Source organism: Sceloporus undulatus, chromosome 1, assembly GCF_019175285.1.
Source record: "Sceloporus undulatus isolate JIND9_A2432 ecotype Alabama chromosome 1, SceUnd_v1.1, whole genome shotgun sequence".
NCBI classification, from domain to species: domain Eukaryota; kingdom Metazoa; phylum Chordata; class Lepidosauria; order Squamata; family Phrynosomatidae; genus Sceloporus; species Sceloporus undulatus.
The window spans coordinates 42,967,513-42,978,850 of NC_056522.1; the positions used below are offsets into that span (position 1 = coordinate 42,967,513).

The following is an 11,338-nucleotide window of genomic DNA, read 5'->3' on the forward strand; positions in this document are numbered from 1 at the left end:
GCCACGCTCCAGTCCTTAGGGCTGGAGCATGGCTTTGGTGCAACTTCTGGACTCTTAGGACGCATGCATCATTGAAACACCATACCTCCACTGTGACTCGAAGCAGCTTTATTTTGACTGTCTGTAACAGGCCATAGCTAGCTTAATCTGTATCCATGGTTGGCCCTAACATCCATGAATTTATCTAAAATACCCTTTAAATCACTGTATCTTGTGGTGGTGAATTCCATAGTTCCACTAAGCATTGTTTCAAGAAGTACTTCATTCAGTGGATGACCTCAGATTTCTCTCAAGATGCTTACGGACAGCCACAGCTTTCCTGATTAGGTGATAAAGGTCTTCTGGAAGATCAGGAGCAAGACCCTTGGATCAATTTCCCCCCACACCATGTATAATTTTAAGGATAGACAAACAGGGCTTTCATTCAATGGTCTGTATTTTAACTCCTGTTGCTCTACACTTTTGAGCTAGTGCGAGTAACTCAAGCGGCGGTCCGCCGCCGCCGCCATTTGCTCCGCGCGGGAGCCGCAGCAGCCAAACCGCGCGGCTCCTGTGCGGAGCAAAAAAGAAGCTCCATTTCGGAGCTTCTTTTTGTGGCGCCTCCATGACGTCGCGAGGCGCCTGGCGCGGACTCGCGACGTCATAGGCGCCGCGACACGTCTGGACGCTGTGCGTCCAGTACGTAAAGATGGCGGCGCCCATGTAGAAGGGGCGCCGCCATCTTGTACGTATAGAATACGTACTAGGGTTAGGGGGGTGCGGAAGCACCGCCCCTTCCTAACCCTAGTACGTATTGTATACGTACTATTTGGCGGTCTGTAAACCGCCTCAGTTCCTCTGTATAACATGAGGAAATGAATATTCATCCCTTCTTGTATTAAGGGATATCAGAAGAATAGCCTAAAAAATGTCAACTGGGGTATCAAAACATACACTATAGACATACTGTAATGTTCCCTTCCAATCTATTCCTGTAGCAAGCTGCATAAACAGAAAAGATGTGCAGAACATTGAGTACTCAGGAAAGAGACTAGAGGCAAAAGACACACCCCCAAGTGTCTATGTGAATCATCTCTCACTTCAATGTCAAAAGGAAAGAAGAAAGATCCAGCAACTCTGATAATCAGGTCAATGGAAGTTCTCTGCTTACTGTGATCAGATCACAAACAGTTATTTTTCCTTCTACAGAGCAGCAAGCAAACGCTAAGGTCCTTCCCCCACATGGGAACTTTCCTGTCCTGCACATTGCAGTATAGATTTGTTTTAAATGTTTGGCCAAAGCAGGATGATTGTAATAAAGCAGACAAACAATTACAGTGATAAAAATGACAAGACTGTGAAACCATTCATCTTAAAGTAAACATCAGAAGCCAATCATCTGAAAAGGAATAAATTAAACAGGATGAAATGATAACTTCAGCAAACATGAAATCATGATTGCAGGGCTCTCCCAATAATTATTTTCCAGATATCCTATGCAACCTCTTAAAGGACAAACTCTTCCATTGTGTCTCTCCTTCAAGTCTCCCTCTCTTTTAAAATCTAGCTTCAGTGCCTGTGATCTGCAGCAGAACACTAGCATTAGACATGGCACAGGGAAACTCCCTTCTCTAATAGTTTTTGTGAGTTTTTCGGGCTATGTGGCCATGTTTTAGAAGAGTTTCTTCCTGACGTTTTGCCAGCATTAGTGGCTGGCATCTTCAGAGAATGCTTGCCTGGAAAGGGGTTGGGTATAAATATACTGTGTGACCTGGGAAGGCAGGAGTGATTTGCATGTGTATTGTTCTGTTGCTAATGGCAGGCTTCAGGGTAGGAGGCACAGGGAAACTATCTTCTCTAATATTTTTCTCTTTGAGAAATTCCCCTAATGCAGTGATGGCGAACCTATGGCACGCGTTCCAGAGGTGGTACTCAGAGCCCTCTCTGTGGGCACACATGCTGTTGCCCCAGCACAGAGTTTGTCAGAGTTTCTTCCTAGAAAGTCAGAGGGACATGGCACTTTGCAATAAATAAGTGGGGTCTGGGCTGTTTGGGCACTCAGTCTGTAAAAGGTTCACCATCACTGCCCTAATGCTTTTCCATGGGGGAAAAGATACATATGCTTATGTATCTTTTATGTATGTTTGTTTTTCCCATGGGAAATTGGGCAGTTTGGAATGGTGTTAACCATTTTTAGTGGGAAGGAAATCATTTAGATAGATTTAACAAGAAACATAAGAAAGAATACTCCACACAATTCAGTACAGTCACCCCCTGGAACTCACGGGGGATCCTTTCCGGACACACACACACACACGTGAGTTCCAAAATTTGTGCATATTCAAGCCCCATAGGTGTACTCCCCATTTGGGTTAATGGTGGTTGCCCCCTGCAGATTTTCAAGTCCACGGGTTTCAAGTTTGCGGACTTGAAAGGCCAACTGTACTTGATGTACTACAGCCAACAAGCCAGAATAATAAGTATATACAGTTAGTGCTCCATATCCATGGATTCTGTACCCACAGATTCAACCATCCACAGCTTGAAAATATTTTCCTCAAAGAGAATTCCAAAAAGCGAACCTTGATCTTGCCATTTTCTATAAGAGGCACCATTTTAATATGGCACTGTATATAATGAGACTTGAGCATCCACAGTTTTTGGTATCCACGGGGGGGGGGGGGGGGGGTGGTCCTGGAACCAAGCTCCAGTGGATACCAAGAGCCCACTGTATGGAGGCATACCTGTATTCAAAAAGTGTCTGGCAAAGAAACTTCTTTTTAAAAAGTCTTTTTATGCCCATCCTGCCCACCTTTCCCTCCTTGTCATCTGGAGGTTTTTTTTTAAAAAAAAGAAGCACGGCAACTCCCAGCTGTTTACATGGCTGCAGTACTCCCTACCTTACTACACTGTCATTCTTACTCAGCAGCCCCCCGTTGCTGCTTCAATGTGGGCTACTGGCCACATGAGTGCAGCTAGGTGCCCTGTTTCCATATCAGATGTGGTAAAACTCTGCAGCAAACCAGGGGTCTAATTCCTCTGGGCCATTACAGTGCACCCTCACCTTACACGGGGAACCGTTCTGGACCCACCTTGCATAAGGCAAATCCCATGTGTGATCAAGCCCCATCCCTGCAGCACGCACCCCAGTCACCTTATTAGGGCTCACTGTCACATGACCTCACATCCACATATGGCAAGCCCGCAAAAGGTGCTGACACGCTGTATTTTGGTTTTTGTGTTCAGCAACAAACTTGTCGTTGCACTTTCTTCCTTGACTATTCCATTTTTGTTGTTGTTGTGAATTGTCCTCAAGTTGATCTTGACCCATGGCGACCATGTGGATGAGACATCTCCAAGACTCCCTGTCCTCCACTGCTCTGCTTAGTTCCTGCAAACTCATACTAGTGACCTCCCTAATAGAGTCCATCCATCTAGCATGTAGCCTTCCTCTCTTTCTGCTCCCCTCCACCTTTCCTGGCATTATTGGTTTTTTCCAGTGAGTCGTGCCTTCTCATAATGTGTTTGAAGTATGACAGCCTCAGTTTTGTCATCTTAGCTTCCATGGAGATTTCTATCTTGATCTGCTCTAGGATCCATTTGTTTGAGTCTAATTACAGTCATCCTCATGAGGGTTAGGGGTGGAGGACCCTCATGAGTGTGAAAAAATTATGAATAACTTAGCTCCACCCAGACATGACGGTACAGAGTCCTCTCCCAGCAAGAGCACTACTCTCTTTGCAACCTTACAACATCTTGCCTGCATTTCCAAACCCTTCCATTTTAAATCTGATTAGGAAAGAGAACAACTAGCAACAGCAAGTACATTTCTATACCGCTTATCAGTACACTTAAGCACTCCCTAAGCGGTTTACAATGTGTAAGCCAATTGCCTCCAACAAGCTGGGTACTCACTTTAGCGACCTCAGAAGGATGCAAGCTTGAGTCAAGCTTGAGCCCTGGGCTGGTATTGAACTCGCAACCTTGCAGTTTGTGAGTGAGTGGCTGCAGTACAGGCATTTAACCACTGAGCCACCAGGCCTCCTTAAAGATCCATCTTCTCTCCTGCATCCCCCCACTCCCCATTCCACCCAGCCAAAAAAAAAAAAAAAAAAAAAAAGCAACATTTTACTTCCCTTACTTTGCCAGAGTTTGAATTTCCCTCCTTTCAAAATCTTTCAGATGCTAGCAGTCTGGTTGGCATAACAGATTCCCCTCCTCTCCCCCGCCCCCAGCCAGAAAAAAAGCAACACTTTACCTTCCTTACTTTGCCAGAGTTTGCATTCCCATCGATTCCAAACACCCTTCCCTCCTTACTTTGCTAGACTTTGCCACAAAGCAGGAGAAGGTGGATCCTTCCTGATGATAGCTGCTAACATCAGATTGAAAGTGAAAGAATTTTGGAAATGTAAGGGATGCCAAGTCTGGCAAAATGGGGAAGGGAGGGTGTTGCTTTTGCCTGGCTGGGAGAGAGAGGAAGGAGGAGGAGGAGGGTGGGGGAAGAGAGAAGGTGGATATTTCCTAATGAGATTGAAAGTGGAAAGGTTTGTGGCTGGGGGGGGGGGGGAGGGGAGGGAGGGAGGGTGGAGGGGGATCTTTTATGCCAATCAGACCGCTAGTATAGGAAAGGTTTGGAAAGGAGGGGAATGCAAACCTTGGCAAAGTAAGGGAGGTAAAGTGTTGTTTGTTTGTTTTTGGCTGAGAGGGATGGTGAGCAGGATGGGGTGAAGAGCTTGATCTTGATAAGCAGCAGCTACCAAGTCGCAAATAGTCAAAACTGCAAATATGAAAGCCACGAATGCCATGTACTAGGGCTGCGGGGAATGCAGTTGCTCCGCCCCCGCGCAACCTTAGTATGTGGCCAGGTTGGCACAAAGCGCTGGTCTGGACTGCTCCTATATATGCATTCACATTTTATTATATTTATATACTTAATTATTCCAGAGGTATTGTGGCATTACCTTGCCCCCTAGCAGATGCAGCTATCTGCAGGTTCAGGTTACTGGGTGTCATTATACCTCATGGGGCAAATGTTTGATTTTAGGCTGCTACCTGGGTCTTTAAGCACATTCAGTTTTCAGTGTCAAAAGTGCACAAGGTACTGATGCTGTACCACTTGCTATCAATTCTGCAGTGCCAATTTTAAAGCTATAGTAACTCTACAAAGCAAATGTATGCAAATTACTAGCCTTCCGTTCCATACACATCTATGTTAGCTGTCTACAAAGATCAGTGACTTGAAAAAAGGAAAAGAAATGTCAAAGAATCAAACTTACTTTATGTTTATGAAAGTTTTCTGCTTATAAATGATCACCAGAACTGGGGTATATGAATGAGAATACAGCACATTCATGTATACATACAAGGACAGAATCTTGTATGAGAATTTCAGAATTTCAGCAGAACCAAAAAGTTCTACTCAGGGGGTTTATAAGTCTATGACTGACAGACTTTATGTCCTGTTTGATAAATATATATTTTCCTGCATAAGATAAAGACATAAGTTGGTGCTGAGCCATCCACAGTAATACCTGTGCTGAGTCATGTCTCTGGTATGAAACCTGGCATAGAAAAGCTATTCTTTCTAGAAACCTTGCTGAGAAATGATTTACAGAAACCAGGGAAGTCTGCTGGGGCAAAGCTAAATGAGCTTACCATATCTGAAACAATGCTGAGAAAATCACATAAACAAAATAATTATTCAGTCTAATTAAAGCCAATTAATTGGGAAGGGGCATTTGAGCCAATAAATTAAATCCATTCAAAAGGGAAAAAGGTACATCCGTTCAATAAAACAGAATAAGAGACATCCATGAGGGCAACGATTACTGAACCATGAATTGGGATGCCAGTGGGAATGGTTAAAGGAACAGAGCTAACTTCTGAGTACGACCAACATGTGGCTTCCACATAAAGGCAGAATTTTATTACCAAATTCCCATAAATGTTATTTATAAATTATAACATTACAGAGTTAGCTGCTGCTATCATGTGTAAAGTGGTACAAAGTGGCTGGATATTGCAAAATTCTTAAATATGTATATATATAACTGTGGCAAACTGCAATCTAGGGCAGAGATTTAAATTGTTACAACTATTTACTTTTGTAGTACTGTTGCAAAGTATGGTAGTGGTAATGGGGAGTTTGGTAGTACTCCAACTTCTCCACATGACTCCTCAATACTATAGGACAGGGATTGGCAAAGTGCAGTCTAAAGGATCACAGGTGGCCCTCGGGACTCCAATTGGCAGTCCCTGAAGCCCATCTGGACTCTAAGGTTGTGAGACAATTTTTGGTCAAAAATGGGCCAAAACCACTGAAAAATGCAGTGGTTTTTAAGCCCTCAACTTCCCAAGCCCTGCATGCACCGCACCACATACTCTCTACCCAACTGCCCAAAAATCAACTGAAAGTGGAAAGGGCACAGGAGAAAAACATACCCCTCACATCCTGAGTTGCCCACTCCAGATCTAGGGGTTGGTTTCCAAAAGACATGTCATGATTTAAACTCCTGAGAACCAATCCCAAACCTTGCTCCCCATACCATCTGCAGACTAATGATGAAAAAGTAAGTGTGTGTGTGTGTGTGTGTGTGTGTGTGTATTAAGAGTCACTTTCTTTGATTAATTTTCTCTATTCCCATCTCAGAACTAAGTCATTTAACACTCCGATATATTTCTTTTCTTTAAAAAAGAACCTATATGTGCTCAGAAACACTTTTGGAGATGAAACAATTTCATATGTTTCATCTGCAACAGAGCTCAGTCTCTCTTTCCCCAGTGATTAGGGAAGGGAAACTTGAATGGCTATGCATTTATATGACTTCAGAAATGCCAAATTTAGTTGCTCAGCAGTTAGGCTTGCCATATCCCGCCAGGGGGCGGGACTTTCCCGGTTTGGGGCAGGTCCGCACGGTCCCGCCCCGGTTTGGCCCCGCCCCCGGGACACACACTACCCACGCAACGGACACCAGGCAGGGAAAGTAGCCTTGCCTCCGTTCCCTGCTTGGCCTCCTCCGCCGGCGAGGGAGGCGGCCTGGCTCTGCTCCCTCCTTCCCGGCCTCTCTGGAGGTTTGGGCCTCCACAGAGGCCGGGAAAGGGAGTGGGGGCCGCCCGCAATCGCACCGATTGCGCCGATCGCGGGCGCTCTCCTCCCTCCTTCCCGGCCTCTATGGAGGCCCAAGCCTCCACAGAGGCCAGGGAAGGGAGTGGGGGCCACCCGCGATCGCGGCGATCGCGGGCGCTCTCCACCCTCCTTCCCAGCCTCTATGGAGGCCCAAGCCTCTACCGAGGCCAGGGAAGGGAGTGGGGGCCGGGAGGAGGCTGCTTCCCACCGCGGTGATCACCGCGATGAGGAGCAGCCCTTGCATCCTTCCCAGCCTGAGAGGAGGCCGAGGCTTCCTCCCAAGCCGGGAAGGAGCAGGAGGACAAGGTTTTAAAATGTAGGACCTTAAAAAAAAAAGGTCCTACATTTAAAGCCTTGTCCTACATTTGTCCCGGTTCGGAGCTCCTCAGTTATGGCAACCCTATCAGCAGTGGGTCTTACAATAGGAAGAGGAGTTTCTCTTAAACTGGGATTGCATTTTCTGAGAGATGATTACCTCAAACCAAAGGGAGAGTTACCCAAACTGGCATCTCTTGACTTGTTTTACATTATCAGTGCCTATTCCCAGCTCTGTAGCGACTAGAGAAAAATAAAGCAGCCTGGGAGTTGTGCCCCAAATAAAGCTTTGAGGTTTCAACTGGGTGCCAAGAGCCCCATCCTTCCAGTTAAATAATGAAGAGCTTGCTTCACTGACAAAAGGAAACCCTCCAACAGCAAGGAAAGTCTTCACCCGCTCTGCAGAAATAATCCAGTTTGACACCACTTTAGCTAAGTGCTATGGAATCTTGGGAATGGTAATTTTGTGAGGCATTTAGCCTTCTCTGTCAGAGAGCTCTGGTGCCAAAACAAACTACAACTCTCAGCATTTCACAGCATTGAGCCAAGGCACTTAAAGTGGTGTCAAACAGGATTATTTCTGCAGTGCAGATGCAGCTGAAGTCCCTCCGTACCCTGAGCGCTCCACATGCAATAGTTTCCCCTTCCTACTAGAGTGACATCACTAATGCTGGTGTCACTCAGTGTGGCAACTCATGGTGTCACCCCTCATTGACCTCCTCCCATTTCATACCTTAGCAATGCTTTTTTGCACTAATGTTACTTGTAAAATTACTTGTAAAATGGTTAAAATGTAATGTTTTTTTAAGAAAAATTTAAAAAATTAGTTTCATTTTTTAAAAAAAATAAAAGTTCAATTTTCAAATTTTGACATTTGAATTTTAAAAAATTCTGGGGCCTCCCCTTTATCCTCCCACTGAGTTTCACTCCACTCCTGCCATCTCTTAAAGCATTTTAAAGGGAAGCAAATGAAGGCCACAGGCTGTTTCTGCCAAGAGGTAGAAGTCTGAGGAACAGTGGTGTCACCCCCACCCCCTTTTAGGATATTACCTGGTGCTGTCCACACCTGTCATCACATTTGTGTGATGCTGTCCTGCCAGAAATTTGGTTAAATTCCTTAATTCCTCTCTTCTCCTCTTGTGCTGCTGTAGTGCATTGGTTGTTATGGGTGCTATTGGTTTTAACTGTTTTAAATTGTAATTGAATGATGGATATTTTATTGTTTGTACTGTACTGTTTAATGTGGGGGGGATTTCTTTTTAATGGATTTTGTAGCTTTCATATGTTTTATTGATTGTAAACCACTGTGATCATGGGAATAGCGGTATATAAATAAAGACTCATTCATTCATTCATTCATTCATTCATTCAAAATTACAGTTGAGATTGGAGTTAGAGTTGGGATTTATAGTTTATATTTAGATAGACCTGTATAAACCTTGAGTTGGTTCTTTAAGGGTTAAGGCATTCTAATTGTGTTGAAAAGGCTGTGAAATATAACTTTGGCCCAGTACAGACGGGCGACTCCATGCCACCCGTTTTTCCTCCTTGTCGGTGCCACAGCAACAGCACCGTGCGGCACCTACATGCTGCCAAAAAGAAGCTGCTCTAAATGGAAGTGACATCTGTGTGCTGCGTGGCGGCGACGTCATCATGGTGGCCACCGTGTGGACGGAGTCCGTAAGGACTAGGTTCCGGAACATGCAGTTAGTGCGCACTTCAAAAGCCTAGACTCAGCACGGACACGCCGCTCCCTGCCCGTCTGTACTGGGCCTTTGATTAAAAAAAAGCCTTACCAGCTAGGCTTGGATTGTATGGGATGTTCCTACTCTGCAGCCAGTGGCTTATATAAGGGGAGAAGTTGGAGTAAGCTCCATGGCTTAAAACAATAATATATAAATACACATACCTGTTTGGACAAGAGTGTTCATTATTGATTATATGTTTATGGTTATAATGCAGTAACTAATGCTGCAATATTGTAAGTGTAATTTAAACTCTGCTGTGATCCCGCCTCAATCCATTGGGAGAGGCGGGAAGATAGAAATAAAAATTATTATTATTATTATTATTATTATTATTATGTTACTAAGATTGATTGGTGTTTTGTTTTTGATATGGTTCGTATGTTTAGATAATGATAAATGACTAGCTCACAGTCATATAACAGTTTCAAGGATGTCATGTTTGTCGGTGGTGGAAGGCTGCATATTCACACGGATCTTCCATGTGCCGGACTCTGGGACTGTTAAGCATTACATCATCAAGATGGTCAATAGTCCTGTTTAAGTATTTGAGGTTGTGTCACATTGAGGAGGGAGCAAGCTTGTTTTTGGCTGTTCTGGAGACTAGAATACAGAACAATGGATGCAAGCTACAGGAAAAAGAGATTCCACCTTAACATTAGGAAGAACTGCCTGACAGCAAGAGCTGTTCGACAGTGGAACACACTCCCTCAGAAAGGAGTGGAGTCTTCTTTGGAGGTCTTTAAACAGAGGCTGGATGGCCTTCTGTCAGGGGTGCTTTGATTGTGAGTTCCTGCATGGCAGAATGGGGTTGGACTGGATGGCCTTGCTGTTTCTTCCAACTCTATGATTCTATGATTCTATGAAAGCATGGGAAGCTTGAGGCTAAAGGGACCAATTATAGAATACCACAAACTCAAGGGGAGGGATTTTACTATTTACTATAAAAGCCTGCATGCACTATGGCTTTAGATCTGACAAAAAAGTCACAGACCTGTCTATTTTGGTTTCTTTCTTCTTTAATAAAAGCTGTTTTTAGACTGGAGTCTAGAATCTGTTTTTTGGAGTCTGGAAGAGGACCAGGAGACAAGCTGTACCTGAGAGCACCCCCCGCACCCCCCAAGTGACGCTGTGACTGCCTCTGAGGCGAAAGAGAACGAGAGAGAAAGAAAGAGAATGAAAGAAAGACTCACTGGGACCAATTCGGAGGCGCAAAGGAGGCAGGAGTTAATTCCTCAGGAAACTACAGCAGTCAGCAGCTTGGCAAGCATTGTGGCTGAATGAAAAACACAAACACACACACACAAAAACACCTCAAACCTACCCCAATCTCCGGCTCTGTTAGATTGCACAAGGAAGGTTAAAATGGTATCTGTGGGGGTGGATTGTAAACTGAACCCAACAAGGTTTCCAAGCCAAATAAACCCAGGTTCCTGTGTGAGGCAAGCAAGAAAAATGAGGAAAAGGCTTTCTCTGTCTTGCCAGAAGTGGCCTTATTAATGGTTTCTTTCTTTCTTTCTTTCTTTCTTTCTCCCTCTCTTTTCTTTAATTTATATGTCGCCTTTCTCCACCCAAGGCAGCTCACAGATAAAAATTTAAAATCTCAATAAAATTCAAAACAATTAAAACATCTATACCCAGTGTAAAATCACATAAGATATATAAAAGTTTAATTTAAAAAAAACTAAATTTTTTTTTTAAATTGAGGATAATTGAGTAATATTACAAAGAGGAGATAAAAAAATTAAAGGAGGAAGAAATGTCAGATTCAAAAATAACAGTGAGACAGGAAAAGGGATTTACAGAAAAGAAAAGTAAGAAAATGTTGTCTAGATTGTTGTCTGGTATATTTTAAAGTAAGAATGAAATCCTGTGAATGGTTTGTGGCTGGAGTGTCCCTGGTTCTTCCCAGGATAAGTCCTCTTAGATCGTTACATCGTCTGAAAATCTTCACCCCAATTGTATGAGTCTCCCGGGAAAATGCCTTTTTAATCCCCCTAATTTTCCTCATGTGATAATCTCCTATGTACATGTCAATACATTTGTTCTGTGCCTATGATGATTATATACACATATATGTATGATTATATAGATTTATAATCCAGCATGATGATATACACTTATAATTCAGCATGGTTATATGGCCATCTTTATTTGTCAGAGCTAGTTTCTC

The 11,338-nt window shown here is 43.8% G+C and overlaps 1 protein-coding gene across 5 annotated transcripts in view; it reads right to left on the bottom strand.

Moving 5' to 3' along the window:
* Nucleotides 1-10,478, bottom strand: part of TLR5 (toll like receptor 5) — a 37,135-nt gene extending 26,657 nt beyond the window's left edge. The window contains exon 1 of one of the 5 annotated variants that reach the window (XR_006100798.1): nt 10,359-10,478. The gene's annotated coding sequence lies outside the window, so the exon portion shown is untranslated. Of the gene's footprint in view, nt 1-4,237; nt 4,393-10,358 lie in introns of those variants that run through there. The other 4 variants (XR_006100799.1, XM_042440865.1, XM_042440901.1 and 1 more) reach the window with 4 other exon arrangements.
* Between the last annotated feature and the right edge of the window lie 860 nt (nt 10,479-11,338).